Here is a 13,534-nt window from a genome sequence, read left to right as displayed (position 1 = left end):
TCTTTATCTGCATGGCACATGTGTATAACTATTCTATAGGATTCAGCATCGCTGCAATAATTAGTTTATCACAAATGAGGTATAGATGTATATTCCCTTTACAGATGTTGTGTATTTCTCATGTCGCACTTTCCACAATGATTTTAGCTTCCACCATTTAGAACACAGCTGCCACTTTTATTAACTACTAGACCAAGGGGGACCCATTGAGTCCTGTCCCCTCAACGTGCGGTTGCGGTGGGGGGCCACTTGGTCTAGTATTATATAAAGCCAAAAAGTACAGAAGACAGAAGAACAGGGGTGATGTCACTCGCAGCGCAAGCAGAGGCCGGCAGGCAGATCCATTGTGACAGTGCGAGCAGAGGCAGGCAGGCAGAGCCATTCTGATGTCTTCAGCGAGACCATCTCGTTTATTTACCAAGTTATTTGACATTTTGGATCATTTTCATAAATAACACCGGAAATAATGCATCAAATTTTCAGATGAGGCGATTTTTGACATCATGGCGTAATTCTAATTCCGAATATGTAAATTTTCACCGCTAGCGCGTCGTGTTTGACGAGATGTGAATCACAGACGAACAAATACACAAATACATATATCCACATCCAAGATCAGAGTTTTATAATTATAGAGATATTGTGCATTCACTTTTATTGTAGATTTGTGACAGCTGACCAAACATCTTTGACATTTGATAGTCATTGTTTTAAATGCATAGAAATAGTCACTTCGACCTACCAAGTTTACATTCAATTACATTAATCCCTTTTTATTCCACCCACACTCCCCAGATTCCATCACTCACCTACACACAAGAAGCAATCAAGAGGCCAGTTAACTCTCTAACCCGCATCTGTTCAATGTGGGATGAAACCAGAGAACCTGGAACTAATCCACCAGTCAGAGAGAGTACATGCCTACAGCGACTGAGGTCAGACAATCAAAACAAAAGATATTGTGGCCTCAACTGGAATCTAGTATTCTCACTTTTTTCACAATTACGTTTACTAATTTCTATGAATGATCGACAGCACCTGAAACTGCAGCTGGCGAGTGAATAACTGTTTCCACAGTTTGGGAAGGATGCTGAGGCAGGAGATTCAGCATGGATACACTCCATTGTTGCAAGCATTGGAACCACAAATATAAAGCAAGACATTAAAAACGGAGAGTTGTGTTGGAACAGAGGTGATTTGACTGAGATACTGGAATTATGCAAGGATTTAAAGGAAACAAAATTAAAATGACCAGGTAGCATATTGCACAACCTCACAGAATTAAGTATAAATGCAAGGATTTTACGTCCTATTAGTAGGAGAATACTGAACATTATGGAGAAAGGTCAAATTTAAGAAAAGATCAGAGAGGTTGGGAAAGTGAAACAGCATGAAAACCAGTTTGTTTGGCCTTTCTATTCAGTGTTATAACACATGCAACGTTATAACTCTACTTCAGACACATGAGCTATGATCAGCCCATTTCTTGATTTTCCATCGCCACCAATAATCAATATCAAGATTCCCCTCCCTTCTGCACATTTAATCATCCAGCTAATTATTTGACAACCAGAATGCACACCTTCACTTTGTTTTGCCAGTGCTACATGTGCTCATTTTTCACATCACATGGTTGTGGGCAGTAGGGGGCGCTGCACTGGCAGCAGCCTGTCGGCAGCGTGTCTGTCTTTTTTCAACTTTTTTTATTTTTTTAGTATGTTTAAAAGTCTGTTTTTAATGTTTCTTTGTGTGTTATGTGTGGGGGGTGGTGTGGGGGGGTGAGGGGGAAACCGTTTCGGCCGCCTCTTCCATGGAGAGGCGACTTTTTCAGGTCGCCTCCCCCGTGGCCTAACTGCTAGGATCGGCGCGGACTTTCCCGGAGACGCGCCCGGAGCTTCAGCGGTGGGCACAGCGTGGACTCTCGGCGCGGAGCGGGTGAGACCTCGCTGGAGGGGAGCGCTCCGTTACGCTAGATCGCGGCAGCCTGAAGCCGCAGTCTGCAGAACTCCAGCTGGTGCGGCGCCCACAGCCCGGGATCTCACGTTGGGGACCCGGGTGGAAGAAGAAGCTTCCACCGCCGGCCCGCGGCCGTCTTCTACCGCGGGTGCGGTATGGACTTACAATCTCCCCTGGAGGGGAGCTTCGACCGCCGGCCCTGCAGACTGCGGTGCTTCCGGCTGCGGCACGGCAGGTACTTTAAAACTCCAGCCTGAAGCCGCGGTCTCTGGTTGGGAAGAGCCGATCCTGGACTCACCTTGACTTTGACTTTGTCCCTTACCATCTGGACGCCCGCAGCAACGGCTGTGGAGGGTGGAGGTCCCGACCACGGGGGAAAATGGAGGAGGACTGGCCAAGCTCTGTGCCTTCCACCACAGTGATGAATGCTGTGGTGGATGTTTGTGTAAAATTTCTATTGTGGTTGTGTTCTTTATTACTGTACCGCTGCTGGCAACCCAAATACCACCGACCTTGGTTGTGTGGCAATTAAATTATATCTAATCTAATCTAATCTTGTGACTTTTCCTGGTACTTGCATCAGAAGCAATACACATCCTACCATTCCCATAGCAGTGATTTGAGTACCATATTTTTCTAGTATGTCTAGTTATATTTACATTCTTTTTTAGATACCATACAGACTGGGTAATTGTTTCATAACTCATCTATATTTGTACAAAGATACTAAGGAAAATGGAACTAAGTAGGTAAACTTGGAATATTCGCCAAGATGTAACTATGAAATGTCCTTGAAAGCTGAATGGCCGTCTCCAGCTCCTACATTCCTTAGTAGCATCATGATTTCTCTGTAACTCATCATGTCAATTTGCACTTCTATTCCCATTCAGGTCTGGCACTCTAGCTTCCTTCACTAGTCCAACCATTTTTAGGTGCACACTTCACAAGAACACTAGTTAACAATCCTAAGCATTAAACATAGCTCCACATCTACAGACAGACAGAACTCGTAATACTGTCCTGTTCTTTCATGTAGTGAGAGAACAGATAAAAAAAGACTTCATGTTTTGTCTTTTCACTGATTGACAAACCTTTATAAAAATATCATAAAACTATTAAAAAACTGAGCTTGTCTTGGTAGTAATACTTTGGACATTTAACTAGAAAGTTCTACAGCAACAAAATAGTTCAAGTTCAAGTTCAAGTGAGTTTATTGTCATGTGTCCCTGTATAGGACAATGAAATTCTTGCTTTGCTTAAGCACACAGAAAATAGTAGGCATTTACTACAAAACAGATAAATGTGTCCATATACCATGATATAAATATATACACACATGAATAAATAAACTGGTAGTGCAAATAACAGAAAGTGGTTGCTAATAATCAGAGTTTTGTCCGAGCCAGGTTTAATAGCCTCATGGCTGAGGGGAAGTAGCTATTCCTGAACCTGGTTGTTGCAGTCTTCAGGCTCCTGTACCTTCTACCTGAAGGTAGCAGGGAGATGAGTGTGTGGCCAGGATGGTGTGGGTGTTTGATGATACTGCCAGCCTTTTTGAGGCAGCGACTGCGATAAATCCCCTCGATGGAAGGAAGGTCAGAGCCGATGATGGACTGGGCAGTGTTTACTACTTTTTGTAGTCTTTTCCTCTCCAGGGCGCTCAAATTGCCGAACCAAGCCACGATGCAACCGGTCAGCATGCTCTCGACTGTGCACCTGTAGAAGTTAGAGAGAGTCTTCCTTGACAATCCGACTCTCCGTAATCTTCTCAGGAAGTAGAGGCGCTGATGAGCTTTTTTGATAATTGCGTTAGTGTTCTCGGACCTTTGGGGTTACTTGTCCATGCCAACCATGATACCCCATGAGCTAGTTCTAAATGTCCATGTTTGGCCCATATCCCTCCAAACTTCCCTTTCCATGTACCTGTCCAAATGTCTTTTAAATGTTACCATTGTACATCCAGCATCCATCCATCCTTCCATCCATCCCTATAATAGCCAACGGTACCCCCCCCCCCCCCCCCCCCCCCCCCCCCCCCCCCGGTTTATTCACACAACCCCGCCTCAAAAGACCAGCCACCTCCCCCACCCGCGTTATTCACACTCCCCGCACCCTTCAACCAACGGTTGAGTGATTTTATTCCACAAGAAAGCATTTTGGTCAAATTAATCTGTGTTCATTAACAACTGAGATTGTGTTCAGGCTTTGCTTTTATCCCGTTTCTTTTAAAAAAAACATCGGCTTTTAAAGCACCTCGCGGTTTTAATCCGTATTCCACCCCCCCTACCCCCCACGGTACAGTGATTCCATGCCACAGGAAAGAGTACCGTTTATTTAAAGCACCTCGCAGTTTTATTACGTTTTCCACCTTCCCCCCCCCCCCCCCCCCCAATCACAATGGAACTGGGCAAGAAATCCAGGCGAGTTGACTGCTGGCAGCAGGGGAGTCAGAGGATCGGCAGAGTCAATGGCCACGGCCCACTGGCTCTCAGAATGCAGATAAAGGTTGGCAGTGGCAGGCGTGGGCAAGGAAGCAGTGCGGGCCTACAGTGGCGGCAGAAGGTCATGCTTGCAAGCGTTGTGAGCCAGGGGCGTGAGCTGGGGCAGGTGCTGTAAGCTGCTGGGAGGCTGCCAGGCAGCCATCAGGTAGGTCAGTCCACTATAACCAAAATCCATTATAAAGAGATCCTTATAACGAGGGTTTACTTTAATTAAGTTGGGAGGAATTATATAGAATTTGAGTTAAGTACATTCACAGCTGTGCAAGCATACATGCGTTGATTGGAAATTTGTGGCAACATTTTTCTACTAGGCTTTTGACAAACTTCCTTGTGGATCTAGAAATTTGTATCAGATCTTGAACAAAATTTAATGTGCGCACTGAATACATCTGTGAAAAGTTGGCAGTTGTGAAAAGTTAAACATGACAATGATCTTGCACTGCACTTCATATGCAAAGGTACCTCCACAGCAATAACACCGAGAAGCAATTTCAAATTTTGTACAAATGAAGCAGTTCCTTTAAATACTAACTGCAGCTGTGCACCATTTCTTCCAACTACTCTTCCCCACATGACAGTGAATTTTCATCAACAAGCCCAATTCATGCATGTATAATATGAGCGTGCATGTTAGAACATACAAGGAGGTGCAAAATACAAGGAGGTGCTTCAGCAACAGACCAAGTATAAAAGCAGCTGTTTTGCTCACCAGATTTAAATCAAAGACAGTCAACTTAGTAAAGCCTCCCGGGGCACTTCACATGAGTGTTACCAAACTGAACTTGACACTACGCCACAAAGGAGATGTTAGGTCACAAGACCAAGCCCTTAGTCAAAGAGGCTGATTTTATGGAACATCTTAAAGGAAGCAAGTTGGAAAGGTTTGGGAATATCGGAAAATCCCGGGTATAGAAATTATTTTCTCCTTCTGAACAAACAAAGACAAGGCTCTTTCCATGCACTGGCAACTAAATAAACATTTTAAAGTTTTATTGTGCAGTGTCTAGTTTCACCTCAATTTGTTGACTATTTCTAGCATTATATTCCTATTTCTGACTAAGATTTTCCTCAGAGGAAACAGAATTGGCAAAACTAATGATAGTCACATCCAAAAATGTTCTTCCCTTATTTGGCTCCTCATTATGGATAGGAACAAAAAATAATCTACTATCCATGAGAACCACAATGTAAAAAGATAATTGGACGCAAGTAACATTAAACGGGCAATTTCAATTTTTCAGCTGTTGCCGCACATTAATCATAATGATAATTTACTAGCCAAGTATGTTTTGCAACATACGAGGAATTTGATTTGATTAAAGGTTTAATCGTAGCCCAGAAGGGACTTACCTGTAGCACAGACTGCCACGAAGGACTGATGCCTATCCGTAATTCAACTTGCCTCAGACATACAAACATGGTCAAATGAGGGAATGCAAGATAAGTTGGAGGTTAGATGTTGGTGTATACCCTGCACTGGGACTCATCATTGTTTAGTGGTAGTGGATGGCAATAAGAGAACACACACACGCGCGCACACTCACACGCGAACACACACACACACAGCCATCTCCATTTTACTTCAGCTACTTAACAGCATATGCTTCTAATCCATAGATCTATCAAGGCACAGATTGGTGTCAAGCAAGCCTGGTCCTTTGCCCCAATGCTATCTTCAAACTTTCTTGCCACAATGCAACATGTCACATCCAACAAGCTTCCTATTGCAGTCCAATTAATGAATAGGACCAATGGGAAACTATTCCCCCTGATCTAGACCCTTCAATATGTCAGCAATGCCTTTAGCCATGCAAGGCATAGTGTATGATGAATAAGACATCAAAACCAGTATAAAATGCACGATATAGAAGCACCATGCATCTTGCTTTCCTATCTTGTAGTCGCCCGTAGCAGGTATAACAAAGCACCAATCGTGATCAAATTAAATTTGAACCATATCCACAGACAGGATCAGCAAACGCTCCATTCTGACAGTGGAGGAGCTTTCTGTCCTGGGCCGCCTCCAATGTCATAGTGAGGCCAAATGCAAATTGGAGGAACATCACCTCATATTGTGTTGGCAGCTTACAACCTAGCGGTATGAATATTGATTTCACTCATTTTAAGTAACCTTTGCATTCCCTCCCTCTCTCTGTCCCTCCCCACCTCCACCCTAGTCATCTTACTAGTTTCACTGTCGTCCTGCTTAGTTTCACTCATCGTACCCGTTTGTTATCATCTCTTCCACAGCCAACAAAGGACCATTGTGCCTCCACCTTTCCTTGATCATCCTTGCTGGCCTTGACATGTTCTTTTTCTACCTTCCATTCTTTTATTCTTTGTACCTTCTTATACCTCCAGTTTCCCTCTCCCCTGACTCTCAGTCTGAAGAAGGGCCTCCTACTGCTTTTGTCCAGAGATGTTGCCTTACCCGCTGAGTTACTCTAGCAATTTGTGTCTATCTTTGGTGTTCAATAGCCTGATGGTTGTTGGATAGAAGCTGCTCCTGACCATCAACACTACAGTTTTCAGACTCCTATACCTTCTTCCCAATAGCAGGAATGAAATGAGAGAGTTGCAAGGATGGTGGGAGTCCTTGATGATACTGGCTGCCTTTTTGAGACAGTGACTCTTCCAGATCCCTTCAATGGTAGGGAGGTCAGTACCCGTAATGAACCGGCCAGTGTTCACCACTTTTTGTAATCTCCTTTGTTCCTAGGTGTTTGAGTTACCAAATCAGGCTGTAACGCAACCAGTCAATATGCTCTTTACCATACAATTACAGAGGTTCAAGAGGGTTTTTGTCGACTTACTGAATCTCATAGAAACATAGAAAATAGGTACAGGAGGAGGCCATTCGGCCCTTTGAGCCAGCACCGCCATTCATTGTGATGATTGCTGATCGTCCCCAATCAATAACCCGTGCCTGCCTTCTCCCCATATCCCTTGAATCCACTATCCCCTGGAGCACTATCTAACTCTCTCTCTTAAATCCATCCAGTGATTTGGCCTCCACTGCCCTCTGTGGCAGGGAATTCCACAAATTCACAACTCTCCGGGTGAAATTTTTTTTCTCATCTCAGTCTTAAATGGCCTCCTCTTTATTCTAAGACTGTGACCCCTGGTTCTGGACTCGCCCAACATTGGGAACATTTTTCCTGCATCTAGCCTGTCCGGTCCTTTTATAATTTTATACGTTTCTATAAGATCACCCCTCATCCTTCTAATTTCCAGTGAATACAAGCCTAGTCTTTTCAATCTTTCCTCATATGACAGTCCCGCCATCCCAGGGATCAATCTCTTGAACCTACGCTGCACTGCCTCAATCACAAGGATGTCCTTCCTCAAATTAGGAGACCAAAACTCCAGATGTGGTCTCACCAGAGCCCTATACAACTGCAGAAGAACCTCTCTAATCCTATACTGAAATCCTCTTGTTATGAAGGCCAACATTCCATTAGCTTTCTTCACTGCCTGCTGTACCTGCACGCCAACTTTCAGTGACCGGTGTACAAGGACACCCAGGTCTCACTGTACCCCCCCCCCCCCCCCTTACCTAACCTAACCCCATTGAGATAATAATCTGCCCCCTCGTTTTTGCCACTAAAGTGGATAAGCTCCATTTATCTATATTATACTGCATCTGCCACGCATCTGCCCACTCACTCAACCTGTCCAGGTCACCCTGCAACCTCCTAATATCCTCTTCACTGTTCACACTGCCACCCAGCTTTGTGTCATCTGCAAACTTGCTAGTGTTGCTCCTAATTCCCTCTTCCAAATCATTAATATATATGGTAAACAGTTGCAGCCCCAACACCGAGCCTTGCGGCACTCCACTCGCCACTGCCTGCCATTCTGAAAAGGACCCGTTCACTCCTACTCTTTGCTTCCTGTCTGCCAACCAATTTTCTATCCACGTCAACACCCTACCCCCCATACCATGTACAATACCAATTTTAGTCACCAGTCTCCCGTGCGGGACCTTATCAAAGGCTTTCTGAAAGTCTAGATACACTACATCCACTGGCTCCCCTTCATCCAGAAGATTAGTCAAGCATGATTTTCCTTTCATAAATCCATGTTGACTTGGGCTAATCCTTTTACTGCTATCCAAATGCCCCATTATTACCTATTTAATAATTGACTCCAGCATCTTTCCCACCACCGAAGTCAAGCTAACTGGTCTGTAACTCCCCGTTTTCTCTCTCACTCCTTTCTTGAAAAGTGGGATAACATTAGCTATCCTCCAATCCACAGGAACTGACCCTGAATCTATTGAACATTGAAAAATGATCACCAATGTGTCCACTATTTCTAGAGCCACCTCCCTGAGGACCCTGAGATGCAGACCATCAGGCCCAGGGGATTTATTATCATTCAGTCCCATTAGCCTACCCAATACTATTTCTTGCCTAATGAAAATTTATTTCAGTTCCTCTACCCCCTTAGATCCTCTGTCCTTCCGTACTTCTGGGAGATTGTTTGGCTTCCTTAGTGAAGACAGATCCGAAGTACCTGTTCAACTCTTCTGCCAACTCTCCTTGTTCCCCATAATAATTTCACCTTCTGCCTTCAAGGGACCCACATTTGACTTTGCTATTCTTTTTCCCTTAACATATCTAAAGAAGCTTTTACTGTCCTTCTTTACATTCCTGGCCAGGTTCCCCTCGTACTTCATCTTTTCAGCCCGTATTGCCCGTTTTGTTTCCTTCTGTTGTCTTATGAAAGTTTCCCAATCCTCTGGCTTCCGGCTACTCTTTGCTGTGTTATACATCTTTCCGTTTAGTTTTATTATATCCCTAACTTCTCTTGTCAGCCACGGTTGCCTCCTACTCCCCTTAGAATCCTTCTTCCTTTTTGGAATGAAATTATCCTGCGTCTTCTGGATTATGCCCAGAAATTCCTGCCATTCCTGTTCCACCGTCATTCCTGCTAGGATCCCTTTCCAGTCTACCTTGGCCAGCTTCTCTCTCATGCCTTCATAGTCCCCTTTGTTCAACTGCATCACTGACACTTCCGATTTAACCTTCTCCTTCTCAAATTGCAGATCTCCTCAATCTTCTAAGAAAGTAGAGGCATTGTTGGGTTTTCTTTATGATTGCATCAATGTGCTGTTTTCGCTATTCCACTATGGTATCTACATCCACAGTGGCAGCGTGTGTTTCAGGCACCCACCACTATGTAAACAAAAAAAAAAACGTCCCACATATCTCCTTTAAACTTTCCCCCACTGAGCTTAAAGCTATGCCCTCTATGATATTTCTACCCTGGAAAAAAGGTTTCAACTGTACCATATCTATGCCTCTCAGAATTTTATGAACTCCAATCAGGTCTCCCCTTAACCTCCGAAGCTTCAGGAAAAACAATCCAAGTTTGTCCAACCTCTCCTTTTAACTATTACTCCCAATCTAGGCAGACTGCTTGAAGTCTGTAATTCAAGGACATCACCAGTTGCTAAGTTTCTTCTCTGGTGATGCTCTGCCAGTCCTGTATTGCAGCCATCTTTAGCTTATGCTTGTTTTGCTTTGGTCCCCTTCAGTTTTCCCTTCAGCATATAAAAGGCATGTTCAATTGGGTTCAGATCGGGTGATTGACTTTGCCACTCAAGAATTGACCATATTTTAGTTTTGAAAAACTCCTTTGTTGCTTTAGCAGTATGTTTGGGATCATTGTCTTGCTGTAGAATGAACTGCCAGCCAATGTGTTTTGAGGCATTTGTTTGAATTTGAACAGATAGGATGTGTCTATACACTTCAGAATTCATTATGCTACTACCATCAGTGAGCCAGTACCTTCAGTAACCATACATGCCCAGGCCATAACACCCCCACCATGGTGTTAAGAATTTCCTCACTGATTATGTTCTATGGGTCAAGAAGACTAGGATCCGTTTACAGGTGCTGAATTCTAGATCCAGGTTTTGAAATGAGTTTGGTTGAGATTAGTGTTGAAGGCAAAGCTATAGTCAATAAACATGAAGTGACCTTGCTATCCATGTTCCAGGGATGAGTGTACGCCCAGTGAAATGGTGTCGGCATTGGACCTGTTGCAATGTTAGGTGAACTGAAGACTCTTTGGGAGGCTGGATTAAATACTCCATAACCAGCCTCACAAAGTACATCATGATGGCGCGAGTTAAAACCACTATGTGGTAGTAATTTTGGCACAATGACTTGCTTTCCTTTGGCACTGAAATGTTAGTTGTTCTCTTAAAGCAGATGGAAACTTCAGAATGGAGTAGAGAGAGGTTTAAGATGTCTGTGAATACTCCTGCCAGCTGATCTGCACAGATGCCAAGGACACAGCTGAAGCTCTCTCTGGGCCAATTGCTTTCCAGTGGTTCACTCTCAGGAAGGCCAATCTGAAATCTGCAACATGTGACCCTGGATACTGATGCACCCAAGGCTGATAGGGTGGATGACATCATTCCACCGACCTTCTGTTCAAAATGTGTATAGAATCCATCTAGCTTGTCAAGGAGTGATGGGTTATTGCTAGCTGTACTGCCCGACTTCACTCTGGAGCTCATTGCCACAAATGACAGATGTCTGCACGGTTATTCTGAGACTCTAGCTTGGACCGGAATTCTCTCTTGGCATCCTTGATGGCTCTGTAAAGCTCGTAATAAGATTTCTTGCATCACTTGGGATCATTTGACTGAATACTGCAGATTTGGAATTCACTCGGGCACGGACCTCATGGCTCATCCAAGGTTTCCGGTTGGGGAATACTCGTATCATCTTCTTTGGTATGCATTCCTAACACACTTACTAATTAAGTTTATTATGGCAGAGATTAGGTGTTGGACTGTGAAGAATAATGGCAGGCCCCTGTATATGGAGACTATGAGACATCTATAAAGTTTATCAACAAGGTCTGATAAAGACAGAACAATTACAACTTGAGCAAACTAACAAGGAAACTAAATGAATTGCAAGAGTTTTCCTGTTAATTTTATAAGGAACAGTGAAATAAATATTTATCCCTTAGAAGAGCAAAACAATTAATAATGGGAGTAAGCAAATGACAGAGATACTCAAACATGTATTTTGAATTCATCTTTAAAGAAGGTTGGGGAGGGGGGGGAGAAAGGAAAAGGTATAAAAGGAGAGCAAAATAAACTGCTGGAGGTCAGTCAGCATCTGGAGAAATGGACACACACCGTTTCAGGTCACAACCCTTCTTCAAGACTGGGGAGATAGCAGGTAGAATAATGGACCCAGAGGGGTTTAGTTTATTATTGTCACGAGTACTTAGGTACAGCGATAAGCTTTTCTTTGCATGCTATCCAGTCATATTGACCATACATAAATACACACAGTGCACAAATAAAGGGTACAATATTCAGTGCAAAGACTGATAAAGTCCAATTAAAGATAGTTCAAAAGGTCTCCAATCAGGGTCCTCCCAGTGATCCTACTATAAAGGCTTCTTCTATCCAACACTGGTTTCTCTCCTTAATGCTGATGCTTCCCCCCCCCCCCGAGTCCCACCATCAATTGTCCGCACATCCAGTCCTATATCCAGTTTCAAACTATTCCTGTTCTCACTTCTATTCTCCCTCCACTTTACACCTCCCACATCCTTGGTTTAAACCCATTGAATGTTGGGTTGGCCCAAGTGGTTCAAATCTTCCCATATGGCACAGAAACATCTTTAAAGTACTAAGTGTCCTCTTCAAACCGAGACCCAAGAACATTCCAGTTTTCTTGCATCTTTAACAGAACGTGGCACCATCTTGCCATTTAGATAACTTTTCTACTGGAATGCATGTTCATCTGCTCTGGTAAAACAGACACTGATTATATCAGATTACCACAGACTACTTTTAAATCAAACCTTAACAGAGCTTTAAACCATTGACACAAAGCATTTTCTTGGAGAATTCCTCATTTTAAAAGACTGTATTTCAAGTCAAGTCAAGTCCAGTTTTATTCGTATAAATGAATTTGCCAGCAGCGATACAATAAAAAAAGAACACACAATACACAAAATTTGACACAAACATCCATCATAGCATTCATCACTGTGGTGGAAGGCACAAAAATTGGCCAGTCCTCCTCCATTTTCCCCCGTGGTCGAGATCTCAACCCTCCGCAGTCCAGATGTTCAGACAAGTCCAGATAAGTCCTGAATCGGTGCCTCCCCACCGGAGACCGCAGCTTCAAGTTGGTGTAGGCCGCAGGCCGGCGGTGGAAGATTTAAAGTCCCCGCCGCGCCGCAGCAAGAAGCACCGCAGACTGCAGGACCGGCGGTCGAAGCTCCTCTCCAGGGATCCCCGGCGAGGGACCCCGCTCAGGATGGTAAGTCCACGCCGCGTCCGCTGTAGAAGTTGGCCGAGAGCCGGCGGTCGGAGCTCTTCTCCTCCCGGGTCCCCAACGAGGGGATCCCAGGCCCAGGACGCCGCCAGCTGGAGCTCTGCAGACCGCAGCTTCAGGCTGCAGCGGGCCAGCGAACAGAGCGCTCCCATTTGGCGACCCCCAGCGAGGGCTCGCCCGCTCTGCGACGAAAGAGTCCTCACTGTGCCCGCTGCTGAAGCTGAAGCCCCGCGCGTGTCTCCGGGAAAGGCCGCACCGATCCTTGCTGTTAGGCTACTGGGGAGGCGACATGGAAAAAGTGGAGGAGGCGACCGAAGCAGTTTCCCCCTTACCCCCCCACACAAGACACACAGAGAAACATTAAAAACACACATTAAGACACTAAAATAACAAAAAAAGTAGAAAAAACTAACACGCTGCTGGCAGGGCTGCCAGCTAGCAGCGCCCCCACCGACTCTTTTCTGCAGTTCATTACATGACATCTCAATATTCATCCCACTGTTTCATGTGGACAGTTATTACTTCGTTAAAATCACAAATTATCGATAATTGGATTACAGCAATGAATTGATTTTCTTGCCTGGATTTGGTTGCATTGAATCAGTATGGCATCTTCAATAATAGGGGGTGGTTTCTTGGAACTGTGGACAGTGCTGGCCTCTAAGAATAGTGAGCAATTAATAAATTATTGCAAGGAAGGGATTTGTAACCACTGTTAATAGTCATGGGATGCAACTATGAGAAAAGAGTAGGAAA

The 13,534-nt window shown here is 44.3% G+C and overlaps 1 protein-coding gene across 12 annotated transcripts in view; it reads right to left on the bottom strand.

Moving 5' to 3' along the window:
- herc1 (HECT and RLD domain containing E3 ubiquitin protein ligase family member 1) overlaps positions 1 to 13,534 on the bottom strand; it is a 217,426-nt gene that overhangs the window by 193,475 nt on the left and 10,417 nt on the right. The window lies entirely within an intron of this gene.

Source organism: Amblyraja radiata, chromosome X (assembly GCF_010909765.2).
Source record: "Amblyraja radiata isolate CabotCenter1 chromosome X, sAmbRad1.1.pri, whole genome shotgun sequence".
Taxonomy (NCBI): Eukaryota; Metazoa; Chordata; class Chondrichthyes; order Rajiformes; family Rajidae; genus Amblyraja; species Amblyraja radiata.
This window is presented reverse-complemented; position numbering and strand designations above follow the sequence as displayed.